The sequence below is a fragment of the Eucyclogobius newberryi genome, unplaced genomic scaffold (genome assembly GCF_026437365.1).
Source record: "Eucyclogobius newberryi isolate DKJ021-1_F unplaced genomic scaffold, fEucNew1.0.hap1 SCAF_18, whole genome shotgun sequence".
NCBI classification, from domain to species: domain Eukaryota; kingdom Metazoa; phylum Chordata; class Actinopteri; order Gobiiformes; family Gobiidae; genus Eucyclogobius; species Eucyclogobius newberryi.
Genome location: NW_027315812.1, coordinates 26,032,946 through 26,046,465, shown reverse-complemented (window position 1 = coordinate 26,046,465; position 13,520 = coordinate 26,032,946). Strand labels below are relative to the sequence as shown.

The following is a 13,520-nucleotide window of genomic DNA, read 5'->3' as shown; positions in this document are numbered from 1 at the left end:
ACCGCGATCGCTGGACTGATTTATTATTAAGATAAGCGTGTATATGTATGTGGACAGGCTGTGGACTGCTGGGGTTGGAATCACATGACTGTAGGGAAGAATGGAGATTATCTGTAATTACAAGAGCAGGATGAGATAAGCGGGCGGGGCTGTGAGCGCCGGTGGCCAATATAAATGATACTGTACTGTAGATAGAGGAGCATATTTCATAAATGTGTTATATGTGATTTTCTGTGGGATAATAACACAATGTATTTATTCTAACGACCAATCAAATTGCCAAAGTGGGGAAACATCTAGCTAACCAAAGGGCGGACGAAACAAACTACAGGATTTTAGAGTCTCAACCAAAAAATGCACTGATTTTTGAGATAAATAGTACAAACTGCAGAAATGAAGAGCATTGCATAACATTTTATAATTTATTACATTTTATAATCTGTAAAACCGTTGATTAGAACATATTTTGCACACAAAAACTACACAGAAAGTTGTGATATATTTTAGACAATGCTTCAAACAAGAATAATAGCGATGGATTTTGTACTATGTGTCATTTGTGGGATAAAATACCATTCGATAAAATAACATGGATGAGAACGCTGCAGTTTAACTTTATAGTTTCATGAGTAATAAGTAACGCTCTGCTTCTCTGGTGGTTGTGGTGATGTTTATGATTAGGAAGTTACAGATATTGCACATATCACACAAAAAATCTTTTACAATGATCCAAACCCAGGTCAAACTTCCCCAAAGTCCCGAAGAAGCAAATCAGGACCTAAATTGGGCAAATTGTCTAATGTGCTCTGGGCTTAAGCAATTATTTATTGATCAGAAATATCCTAAGAATCTTTTTTGAAATGTTTTGTGAGATAAGGCAGAAAAACAAAAGCACAATCATGCAGTCAGTAGTTTTTATATACATTTGCTGTTCATTTTGTTCACTGACAATGGAAATAAACCTCTTTCTGTTTCTGTTCCTAAGATGGATAAAGTGTCTTGCCTATGAACACACAATGATAATACAATGCCAGGATCAGACCGACAACCTTTGCGTTGATGATTAAAAAGAAATGGTCAGATTTATATTGCACTTTTCTACCTTCAAGGAACTAAAAGCGCTCAAGGACCCACAAACCCGTTCACACATACATTCATACTCCAGTGTACACAGACAGTGGGGGCGAACCAACTAAAACAGGTGCGATCCTCAAGTGTTTGTTGTGAGACAGACAAATCTTACATCTACATTTATATATGAATGGGAAATGTGTTTTGCTCAAAGAAACAAAATTATATGTACAATAAGCCTGACTAGTTCCGGTTGCCGTAAAAGAGCAGATCTTCACTTCTCGTTCCATTCATTCTCTGTGGGAATTATCCGAGTCTTGTTCAAATAAATCAAAATGGTGGTACGTAAAGGTCTTAACATGCTGCCTGTGATTATTCATCTGTAACTCTTTGCGTTCATGAATTATTGATTTATTTTAGCGCGATTTGGCTAATAAGGAATGAATGGAGCAGGAAGTGGAGCTCTGCAGTTTTAAGGCAACCGGAACTAGTCGGTCGGTTTTGTGAAAAGCTGAAGGGAGCAGGGATCAAATTGTCATACTTCAGCTTGAAATGAGTGCATTGGCTTGGACACAACAGCAATTTCTAATGCTGATAATAAGGACGAGATACAACCTTCTACTTACTTCCTTATTCTGTTATTTTATCATTATCTACAGTATGTTCTTGACAAGGCTAAATACAACATTAAATCCCACAATTGCTTCGAGATGGCAATAAAGACAATCCAACCTGAAAATAATGCAATATTTACCAGTTAGATCTAATAAGAACACAAATGATGAAGTACCCCGAGCAGTCGACGGGCCCCTGGTGTGAGTTTTGGGGCCAAATAAGTCAAGACAAGAGCACAGTCCAGAATAGTCTAGTCGACCACAGCGGGGGTACTTAGCATTTAGATAGTCTGGCTGTGAGAGAGGCGGGCCGAAGCCGGAGGGGTCCAAGGAACATCGGGAGGACCAGAAATCTCACCGTCTACCACAAATCCACTGTAATCTAGTGCACTAGATTACACTATGATGTAAAGATGTAACTATGTAGATGAAAGTGTCTCGGTTCTGATCACTGCCTCAACTCCTCAGTTCCACAAGTTGAAACATTAGAGCAGAGAGATCGTCCAAGAGGAGACAGGTAAGTTATTTCAGAAAGGTTGTGTTCACGTTCATTGAAACTTAATATTTTATCTTTTCAATGGGAAAAGTTCTTAGAAAAATGTTACATCAAACTGGAAGCTGAAACCCCTGGATCCGCCAGCCCCGCCCACATTCTGTTTGAATGCGTCTCGGTCTGTTCCACAATAAGGTTAAGGTAAGTTTCAGCCTGGATCAGATATTTGAAGGCTTTGTGATGGTTTAGGAACTGCGCAGAACAGCAATGGGGGAAAAAAGACCCCAACACAATAGAGACAGTCGAAATTTTTGCCCTGAGTGAACAACAGTGTGTACGATGTTTGCCTTGTTAAATCAAGCAATGAACTTGACTGTTTTTGTGTATTTCTTTTGGTTTCTTTATTGTCTTGTCGAACACTAAAAACAGCCAACATCAAGAGCTTTTATGCTAGCAAATGTTTATTTTTGAGGATATATCATTAGATATTTAAAGGCTATATATAAGGCTTTAGGATCTGGGCAGAGCAGCCATATGGGGAAAAAAGACACCAACTCATCAGAGGAAATAAAGACTTTTGTCAGTGTTGTAATACCAAGCGATGAACTCGACTAGTTTTTGTGCATTGGTTTTGGTCACCGCTTTTTTGTCTTGTCAAACAGGAAAAAACGCCAATATCAAAAGGCAAATGTTTATTTTTGATATTTTATTCCACAATCAAGTTAAGGTTAGAAACATATTTTAAGATTAGGGTGTGTGGACAGCAGAACAATGATGGGTGGAAAAAAATGACAACCCAATACAGACAATAAAGACTTTGTAGCTGGAAAAACAACAGTGTACAATGTCGGCATGGGACCAAATCAAGCCATCAATGTGACTGTTTCTGTGTGTTTTTTTGGTTTCTTTTCTGTCTTGTCGAACAGGAAACCCAGTCAACATCAAGAGCGTAGCATTATAAGAGCACTTCCATCCAATGCCGAGCTGTAACCGCTGTCACCTCGCAGACAGCTCTTCAGTCAAGCGCTGTCACTGGAGCCATGAGCTAAAGTGGCCCACGCCTCGCCTTGATCATGCGCGCTTTCATATGTATTATTTATTATGCAAATGCTCCAAAATCACTCACTTGGGCAGGCTGAGGGCTGTTTGCACACAAATATACTTGAGTAATCAGCCTCCACATGAGCCTGATTGAATAATAAATTACCCCATCAATGCGTCATTACATTCGCTTGGATTACGCGGCTGAAAATATTTACCCATGCAAAACAATCGGAGGAGATTAGACTATTGCTTTAAATTGTTGTCTGGCGCACAATCAGGAGAGCCGCGAGGGGTAAAGATGAAAGTTTAAAGTGACTGGTTCATTCTCTATGCACAGAGGAATACATGATGTGGGTGCTGCTGAGGCGTGTGAGCCAGTAGGGGGCGTAAGGGAGGAACTCGACGTTCCTATGTGGATATGGGTGCTGAGACTAGAAGAAAACATGAGGCAACAGGCTTGTTTACTAGTGACAGGAATGTGTTTCTTAACAAGTTCAAACAGACACATTTTGACAATCTACATTTTATGATCTTATATGAAATCACGTGACATATACTTCACTGGATCTGTTTGATTGTTTTATTGTTTAATGCAATGCAATAAGATTATTTTAATCATGGACTCAATTGGTATATTATACATACATACAATGATTAATTATGTTGTACATGTTACACTGAAAGTTACAAAGATGAAAACAACAAATAATTGAAACATATATAAATGTCAGTGCAGTATCACGAGCGTAAATCTAATAAACAGACTGTAGAGGTTAAGAAGAGATTTGGAATAACAAAATCAAATATCATACATTACTTACTGAAATGATCTATTTGTGTGATTGTGTGTATAAAGTCATAGATTTCCCATTGAAATATCACTCGAGGTTTCTGGAATGAGAAGTTCGCTCTCCTCGGAGGAAGACACTTTTTTTTTAAGACAATTTCTTCTTTCCCCCTCTTGTGTAGACCTCTGGTGGTGGAGGAACTTTTCCCTGTGCAGGTGGAGGAACCTTCCCCTGTGGTGGTGGAGGAACCTTCCCCTGTGCAGGTGGAGGAACCTTCCCCTGTGCAGGTGGAGGAACCTTCCCCTGTGGTGGTGGAGGAACCTTCCCCTGTGCAGGTGGAGGAACCTTCCCCTGTGCAGGTGGAGGAACCTCCCCCTGTGCAGGTGGAGGAACCTTCCCCTGTGCAGGTGGAGGAACCTCCCCCTGTAGAGGTGGAGGAACCTTCCCCTGTGCAGGTGGAGGAACCTTTCGCTGTGGTGCTGTAGGAACCTTCCCCTGTGCAGGTGGAGGAACCTTTCCCTGTGCAGGTGGAGGAACCTTCCCCTGTGCAGGTGGAGGAACCTCCCCCTGTAGAGGTGGAGGAACCTTCCCCTGTGCAGGTGGAGGAACCTTTCGCTGTGGTGCTGTAGGAACCTTCCCCTGTGCAGGTGGAGGAACCTTTCCCTGTGCAGGTGGAGGTACTTTCCCCTGTGGTGGTGGAGGAACCTTCCCCTGTGCAGGTGGAGAACCTTCCCCAGTGGTGGTGGAGGAACCTTCCCCAGTGGTGGTGGAGGAACCTCCAACCTGTGCAGGTGGAGAACCTTCCCCAGTGGTGGTGGAGGAACCTCCAACCTGTGCAGGTGGAGAACCTTCCCCAGTGGTGGTGGAGGAACCTCCAACCTGTGCAGGTGGAGAATCTTCCCCAGTGGTGGTGGAGGAACCTCCAACCTGTGCAGGTGGAGAACCTTCCCCTGTCCAGGTGCAGGTTTTCCCCCAAAGTCTCATTCCTCCGAATGCAACGTTCTCATCGTCCCATGCAATCAAGTCCACATTGTCTAAGTCGTCTGGTCCTGTTGCAATTTCAGAAATACGCCTCTCAGTTTTTATCTTTGTTACTTGATTCAAACTTTCTATCACCACACTTTCTTCTTTCTCCAGAATCAGATCAATAGCATCCATGTTATATTCGCGACAAGTACAGATGCATGAAACTAGAGTTAAAATTAATGCAATAAATGCAAGCACCCACAAAGTACAGATCTGGAAAAATAAAAAGACAAAACAAACTGAATTCATGTTTGTGGGAAAGTTTGTAACACCAACATGTAATAACTCACCCTTGAATAATTCTTCAATTTTCCAGTGATGATTTGTTCAGTGCTGTTTAACTTCGGCTCTTTTATACAAGCTATTTGGATCTGGAAGTCTGATCCATCGTTCATGCAGCAGACAAACCAGTCCCCATCCAACAGCACAGACACAATCCAGAATAAACTAACAAAGAAAGCCCGGACGAAGTGGACCACTCCTGTGCAGAATGTGACGTGACGCCAACCCTTTTCAAGGAAAGCGAGGCAACAATTACAACAAGCCTGTGCATTATTTTGCGTAGTTTCAGCGTTTTCTACCTTCGTCATCTTTTTCCAGCATGTTTGAAGGCAACCAAGATCTGAGGGGCTGGATGTGACCCGTCTGTATTTGTGCCAGGTTCTGTGAAATCCTTTGTCCATCCACAGCAGCAGAAAGCAGATCAGAGCCCAGGGAAGGAACAAGTACGTCCAGCATAAGGCCTGCTGGTTTTCACGTTGGCAGCTGCATGAAAAATCCCTTTCGAATATGAGATGGTAGGTCAAAAGGAAAATTAATGTTGTGTAAATGTCATAATTTTTTTCTATTGTGATCAGTAACTTCGCCAGAGCATCTTTGAGACCCTGAACATTCGTCATCTTACTGCGCAATGAGATTCTTCTTCCGCATAAGTCTCTTCAAGTCAAACCAATGCAGGGAGGGGTGTTACCGTACACCGCTTTGCTTGAATGACCTGGAGATCGATCTTTATCCAAACCACAGTTGCTACACGCCTACCTTAACCTAAACCTCAACTTTAACTTCGTATAACTTTAAATCATGTGGTTAATCGAATATTGACCCTAAATTGAGAGTACGTACAGATTTTTGTCCCCACAATGTGATAAATACCTGCTCGCTGAAGTGAACAAGAAAACCGGTAATGCAAGTTTGAGGAGAGAACGGGCGAAACAACGAGTCAAAACATGTATGGTGGTATGCTGGTTTACAGACATATGAACAGACATTAGATCAATACCATAAAAACAAAATGCATTTAGAGATATCATTTTGACCGTTTAATTGTTTGATTATCTGATTGTTTCTCAGTGCTGCCGCTCCCATTAGACACATAACGTGCAGTGCACAGGGCGTCAAGGGCTCCGAGAGGCACCGACCTGACCAGACAGTGAGGAGCTGCTCAGTTCTTTTTTAGCTCTTTATCAATTCCAAACTAACTAGGACTCAATAGTTTGCAGGAAAGGTTTGGTATGAATTCAGGCCTTCAAGGGACTGTTGCAGATTTAAGCCTCCATGATGTAAGATAATATTACTCATGTTGGACTTAAAACAGTAAGTCTGTGTTTGAGTGGATCTGTGAGAGAACACGGTGACCCCGGCTTATACCTCTTTCCACATTAGAAAATTAAAGGCACCAGCGATCAATATGACAGAGCAGAGGAGGGTTTGGCTTTGGAGGACATTGGGAGGCCAAGGTGTCAAATATAGAACAAATAAAGAGTTACAAAATATCAATGTGGTGTTATTTGTATTCACGATAATTCTCAAGTTGATATATTTTCCTTAAATGTCCTATTACTTATCAAATTCAAGTAAGCCAGTAGGGGGGGAAGAGAGGACCACGACTAAACATCGTTCCTATGTGGATATGGGTGATAAGACTAGAAAAAAACATGAGGCAACAGGCTTGTTTACTAGTGACAAAGTTAGAGCAGACGCAACTTGAAAATCTACTTTTTAGGATTTTTTAACCTCATTGTTAACTTAAGATGCGTATTTGTGAAGTAACATTATAATTGAAGTATGTGATGGTTTATTAAAATAAATACCACAATAATACATAGTATGTCATCAGGGGCTGTGTAGTGTAATGATGTGTAATGAGAGGTGAATGTGACATGAAGGGGTTAAAAGGACCAAGTAAAAGTGAAAGTTCATAATAACTGACAGCATAAGCATTAAACTAGTAGGTGAGCTCAGCAGCCTCGCCCATGTGAGGACAGTGTGAGGGGGAAAGGAGGATATGTTCATAACTCAACAATTGTCTCTCTGAGTGAAATGTGAGCTTAAGTGTAAATATACAACCTTTGAGATGAAATCACATGACATACTTCACTGGATCTGTTTGATTGTTTTATTGTTTAATACAATGAGAAAAGATCATTATAATCATGGACTCAATTGGTATATTATACATACATTCAATGATTCATATTTTTTTACACTGAAAGTAAACAATTTAAACATGAATCATTAGTCATTGCAGTATCAATAGCAGAAAACTAATAAACAACCTATTGTGTTAGCTTTAGCTTTAGAGAGGTTAAGAATACTGCAGAAGGGGATTAAAGAAATATCATACTTCACTGCACTGAAATAATCAATTTTGATCTATTTTATACGAGAATTTAGGGGCTCTCTCTATAATAGTGTGACAATCCTCTGCTTTCCTTGGTGGGTCATCTCTCTTAGACGGGATCCAATAATAATGGACATATTAGGTCCTCTGAGAAGGGTAAGGTTTCTCCTGTTAAAGGTGTCTCAGCATCCCATGGAATCAAGTCCACATCGTTGTAGTATTTATTTCCTCGTACCCTGGAAATTTCAGATGTACACTTCTCAGTTTTTATCTTTGTTACTTGTTTCAAACTTTCCATAACCACACTCTCTTCTTTCTCCAGAATCAGATCAAAAGCATCCGTGTTATATTTGCAACAACAGGTACAGCAGCACGAAACTACAGTTAAAATTATTGTGATTGCAAGAAACACCACCAAAGTGTACATCTGGAAAAATAAAAACACAAAACACATTCAATTCAAGTTGGAATTCTATTGTAACACAAACAGTTAAGAACTCACCCTTGAATCATTCTTCAATTTTGCAACAATGCGTTCTTCGCTGCTGTTTAACTTCAGCTCTTTTAGACAAGCTATTCGGATCTGGAAGTCTGATCCATCGTTCATGCAGCAGACGTACCAGTCCCCATCCAACAGCACAGACACAATCCAGAATAAACTAACAGAGATAGCCCGGAAGAAGTGGACCACTCCTGTGCAGAATGTGACGTGACGCCAACCCTTTCCAAGGTAAGCGAGGCACCAATTCCAACAAGCCTGTGCATTATTTTGCGTAGTTTCAGCGTTTTCTACCTTCGTCATCTTTTTCCAGCATGTTTGAAGGCAACCAAGATCTGAGGGTCTGGATGTGACCCGTCTGTATTTGTGCCAGGTTCTGTGAAATCCTTTGTCCATCCACAGCAGCAGAAAGCAGATCAGAGCCCAGGGAAGGAACAAGTACGTCCAGCAAAAGTCCTCCTGCTTTTCACGTTGGCAGCTGCATGAAAAATCCCTTTCGAATATGAGATGGTAGGTCAAAAGGAAAATTAATGTTGTGTAAATGTCATAATTTTTTTCTATTGTGATCAGTAACTTTGCCACTGCATCTTTGAGACCCTGAACATTCCTCATCTTACTGCGCAATGAGATTCTTCTTCCGCATAAGTCTCTTGAAGTCAAACCAATGCTGGGAGGGGTGTTACTTTAATATAAATATGTCTATGAAGCACAAAATCACAAGGACATGCCAAGCTCAGACCCAACACACACGGTGGGTTTGCATGTCTAACGGGGACATTTTGCTTGCATTTCCTGGAGACCGATCTTAATCTTAACCACAGTTGCAACACGCCTAACCTTAACCTAAACCTTAACTTTAACTTATTTTAACCCATATCTGGACTTTAAATCATGTGGTTAATCTAATAATAAAGAAATGTGTACGTACCGATGTTTGTCCCCACAATGTGATAAATACCTGCTCGCTGAAGTGTGATGCAAGTTTGAGGAAACAAAATAAAACCACAGTAACCATGCGAACGGGCAAAACAAAGAGTCAATACAAGTGTGGCGCTGGTTTACAGACATATGATGAGACTTTAGATCAATACAGAAAAAACAAAAATGCATTTAGAGAAATCATTTTGACTGTTTCATTGTTTGGTTTTCTTTCTGGTCAGGGTGGTGCCCCCTGATCATAGATCTGACTGGTTAAAGGCACCATCAGTCAACATGACGGAGCAGAGGTGGGTTTGACTTTGAGGTGTCAAATATAGAACAAAATATCAATGTGGTATTATTTGTATTCACGACAATTCCCCAGTTGGAACGATTTGTTTTCCTTAAATGTCCGATTATTTATCAAATTCAATTCTGGAAGTAATGTTGTTTGTAACATTATATGTTATATATTATATAAAGACGTGTTTGTTAGTAAATTGTCAGTTGGTAGATATTCTCGGCCAACAAAAGTGAGGGTGTTTTACTGTTATTGCTCATTTGTTGTGTGTTGTGTGGTGTTGTGTGGTGTTGTGTTGTGTGGTGTTGTGTGGTTCTGTGTGGTGTTGTGTGGTGTGGTGTTGTGCGGTGTTGTGTGGTGTTGTGTGGTTCTGTGTGGTGTTGTGTGGTGTTGTGTGGTTCTGTGTGGTGTTGTGTGGTGTGGTGTTGTGTGGTGTTGTGTGGTTCTGTGTGGTGTTGTGTGGTGTGGTGTTGTGCGGTGTTGTGTGGTGTTGTGTGGTTCTGTGTGGTGTTGTGTGGTGTTGTGTGGTTCTGTGTGGTGTTGTGTGGTGTGGTGTTGTGTGGTGTTGTGCGGTGTTGTGTGGTGTTGTGTGGAGTTGTGTGGTGTTGTGTTGTGTGGTGTTGTGTGGTGTTGTGTGGTGTTGTGTGGAGTTGTGTGGTGTTGTGTGGTGTGGTGTTGTGCGGTGTTGTGTGGTGTTGTGTGGTTCTGTGTGGTGTTGTGTGGTGTGGTGTTGTGCGGTGTTGTGTGGTGTTGTGTGGTTCTGTGTGGTGTTGTGTGGAGTTGTGTTGTGTGGTGTTGTGTGGTGTTGTGTGGTGTTGTGTGTGTTGTGTGGAGTTGTGTTGTGTGGTGTTGTGTTGTGTGGTGTTGTGCGGTGTTGTGTGGTGTTGTGTGGTGTTGTGTGGTGTCGTGTGTGTTGTGTGGAGTTGTGTTGTGTGGTGTTGTGTGGTGTTGTGCGGTGTTGTGTTGTGTTGTGTGGTGTTGTGTGGTGTTGTATGGTGTTGTGTGGTGTTGTGTGGTGTTGTATGGTGTGGTGTTGTGCGGTGTTGTGTGGTGTTGTGTGGAGTTGTGTTGTGTGGTGTTGTGTGTGTTGTGTGGAGTTGTGTTGTGTGGTGTTGTGTTGTGTGGTGTTGTGCGGTGTTGTGTGGTGTTGTGTGGTGTTGTGTGGTGTTGTGTGTGTTGTGTGGAGTTGTGTTGTGTTGTGTGGTGTGGTGTTGTGCGGTGTTGTGTGGTGTTGTGTGGAGTTGTGTGGTGTTGTGTGGTGTGGTGTTGTGCGGTGTTGTGTGGTGTTGTGTGGTTCTGTGTGGTGTTGTGTGGAGTTGTGTTGTGTGGTGTTGTGTGGTGTTGTGTTGTGTGGTGTTGTGTGTGTGTTGTGTGGAGTTGTGTTGTGTGGTGTTGTGTTGTGTGGTGTTGTGCGGTGTTGTGTGGTGTTGTGTGGTGTCGTGTGTGTTGTGTTGTGTGGTGTTGTGTGGTGTTGTGCGGTGTTGTGTTGTATTGTGTGGTGTTGTGTGGTGTTGTATGGTGTTGTGTGGTGTTGTGTTGTGTTGTGTTGTGTGGTGTTGTGTGGCGTTGTGTTGTGTTGTGTGGTGTTGTGTGGCGTTGTGTTGTGTTGTGTGGTGTTGTGTGGTGTTGTATGGTGTTGTGTGGTGTTGTGTGGTGTGGTGTTGTGTGGTGTTGTGTGGTGTTGTGTGGTGTTGTGTGGTGTTGTGTGGTGTTGTGTGGTGTTGTGTTGTGTGGTGTTGTGTTGTGTGGAGTTGTGTTGTGTTATGTGGTGTTGTGTGGTGTTGTGTGGTGTTGTGTTGTGTGGTGTTGTGTGGTGTTGTGTTGTGTGGTGTTGTGTGGTGTTGTGTGGTGTTGTGTGGTGTTGTGTGGCGTTGTGTGGTGTTGTGTTGTGTGGCGTTGTGTGGTGTTGTGTGGCGTTGTGTTGTGTTGTGTGGTGTTGTGTGGTGTTGTGTGGTGTTGTGTTGTGTGGTGTTGTGTTGTGTGGTGCTGTGTTGTGTTGTGTGGTGTTGTGTGGTGTTGTGTGGTGTTGTGTGGTGTTGTGTGGTGTTGTGTTGTGTGGTGTTGTGTGGTGTTGTGTGGTGTTGTGTTGTGTGGTGTTGTGTGGTGTTGTGTGGTGTTGTGTTGTGTGGTGTTGTGTGGTGTTGTGTGGTGTTGTGTGGTGTTGTGTTGTGTGGTGTTGTGTTGTGTTGTGTTGTGTGGTGTTGTGTGGTGTTGTGTTGTGTGGTGTTGTGTGGTGTTGTGTGGTGTTGTGTGGTGTTGTGTGGTGTTGTGTGGTGTTGTGTTGTGTTGTGTGGTGTTGTGTGGTGTTGTGTGGTGTTGTGTTGTGTGGTGTTGTGTGGTGTTGTGTTGTGTGGTGTTGTGTGGTGTTGTGTGGTGTTGTGTGGTGTTGTGTGGTGTTGTGCGGTGTTGTGTGGCGTTGTGTTGTGTTGTGTTGTGTGGTGTTGTGTGGTGTTGTGTTGTGTGGTGTTGTGTGGTGTTGTGTGGTGTTGTGTGGTGTTGTGCGGTGTTGTGTGGCGTTGTGTTGTGTTGTATGGTGTTGTGTGGTATGTTGTTGTGTGGTGTTGTGTGGTGTTGTGTGGTGTTGTGTGGTGTTGTGTTGTGTGGTGTTGTGTGGAGTTGTGTTGTGTTATGTGGTGTTGTGTGGTGTTGTGTGGTGTTGTGTTGTGTGGTGTTGTGTGGTGTTGTGTTGTGTGGTGTTGTGTGGTGTTGTGTGGTGTTGTGTGGTGTTGTGTGGTGTTGTGTGGCGTTGTGTGGTGTTGTGTGGCGTTGTGTGGTGTTGTGTGGCGTTGTGTTGTGTTGTGTGGTGTTGTGTGGTGTTGTGTGGTGTTGTGTTGTGTGGTGTTGTGTTGTGTGGTGCTGTGTTGTGTTGTGTGGTGTTGTGTGGTGTTGTGTGGTGTTGTGTGGTGTTGTGTGGTGTTGTGTTGTGTGGTGTTGTGTGGTGTTGTGTGGTGTTGTGTGGTGTTGTGTGGTGTTGTGTGGTGTTGTGTGGTGTTGTGTTGTGTGGTGTTGTGTGGTGTTGTGTGGTGTTGTGTGGTGTTGTGTTGTGTGGTGTTGTGTTGTGTTGTGTTGTGTGGTGTTGTTGTATGGTGTTGTGTTGTGTGGTGTTGTGTGGTGTTGTGTGGTGTTGTGTGGTGTGGTGTTGTGTTGTGTGGTGTTGTGTGGTGTTGTGTGGTGTTGTGTGGTGTTGTGTTGTGTTGTGTGGTGTTGTGTTGTGTTGTGTTGTGTGGTGTTGTTGTATGGTGTTGTGTTGTGTGGTGTTGTGTGGTGTTGTGTTGTGTGGTGTTGTGTGGTGTTGTGTGGTGTTGTGTGGTGTTGTGTTGTGTGGTGTTGTATGGTGTTGTGTGGTGTTGTGTGGTGTTGTGTGGTGTTGTGTGGTGTTGTGTTGTGTTGTGTGGTGTTGTGTGGTGTTGTGTTGTGTGGTGTTGTATGGTGTTGTGTGGCGTTGTGTTGTGTTGTGTTGTGTTGTGTGGTGTTGTGTGGTGTTGTGTTGTGTGGTGTTGTGTGGTGTTGTGTTGTGTTGTGTGGTGTTGTATGGTGTTGTGTGGCGTTGTGTTGTGTGGTGTTGTGTGGTGTTGTGTTGTGTGGTGTTGTGTTGTGTGGTGTGGTGTTGTGTGGTGTTGTGTTGTGTTGTGTGGTGTTGTGTTGTGTTGTGTTGTGTTGTGTGGTGTTGTTGTATGGTGTTGTGTTGTGTGGTGTTGTGTGGTGTTGTGTTGTGTGGTGTTGTGTGGTGTTGTGTGGTGTTGTGTTGTGTGGTGTTGTATGGTGTTGTGTGGTGTTGTGTGGTGTTGTGTGGTGTTGTGTGGTGTTGTGTTGTGTGGTGTTGTGTGGTGTTGTGTTGTGTTGTGTGGTGTTGTATGGTGTTGTGTGGCGTTGTGTTGTGTTGTGTGGTGTTGTGTGGTGTTGTGTTGTGTTGTGTGGTGTTGTGTGGTGTTGTGTTGTGTTGTGTGGTGTTGTATGGTGTTGTGTGGCGTTGTGTTGTGTGGTGTTGTGTGGTGTTGTGTTGTGTGGTGTTGTGTTGTGTTGTGTGGTGTTGTGTGGTGTTGTGTTGTGTTTTGTGGTGTTGTGTTGTGTTGTGTGGTGTTGTGTGGTGTTGTGTTGTGTTGTGTTGTGTTGTGTGGTGTTGTGTGGTGTTGTGTGGTGTGGTGT

General features: G+C 43.0%; 1 protein-coding gene across 1 annotated transcript in view; it reads right to left on the bottom strand.

Moving 5' to 3' along the window:
- Positions 1 to 13,520, bottom strand: part of LOC140364812 (partitioning defective 3 homolog) — a 554,921-nt gene that overhangs the window by 334,128 nt on the left and 207,273 nt on the right. The window lies entirely within an intron of this gene.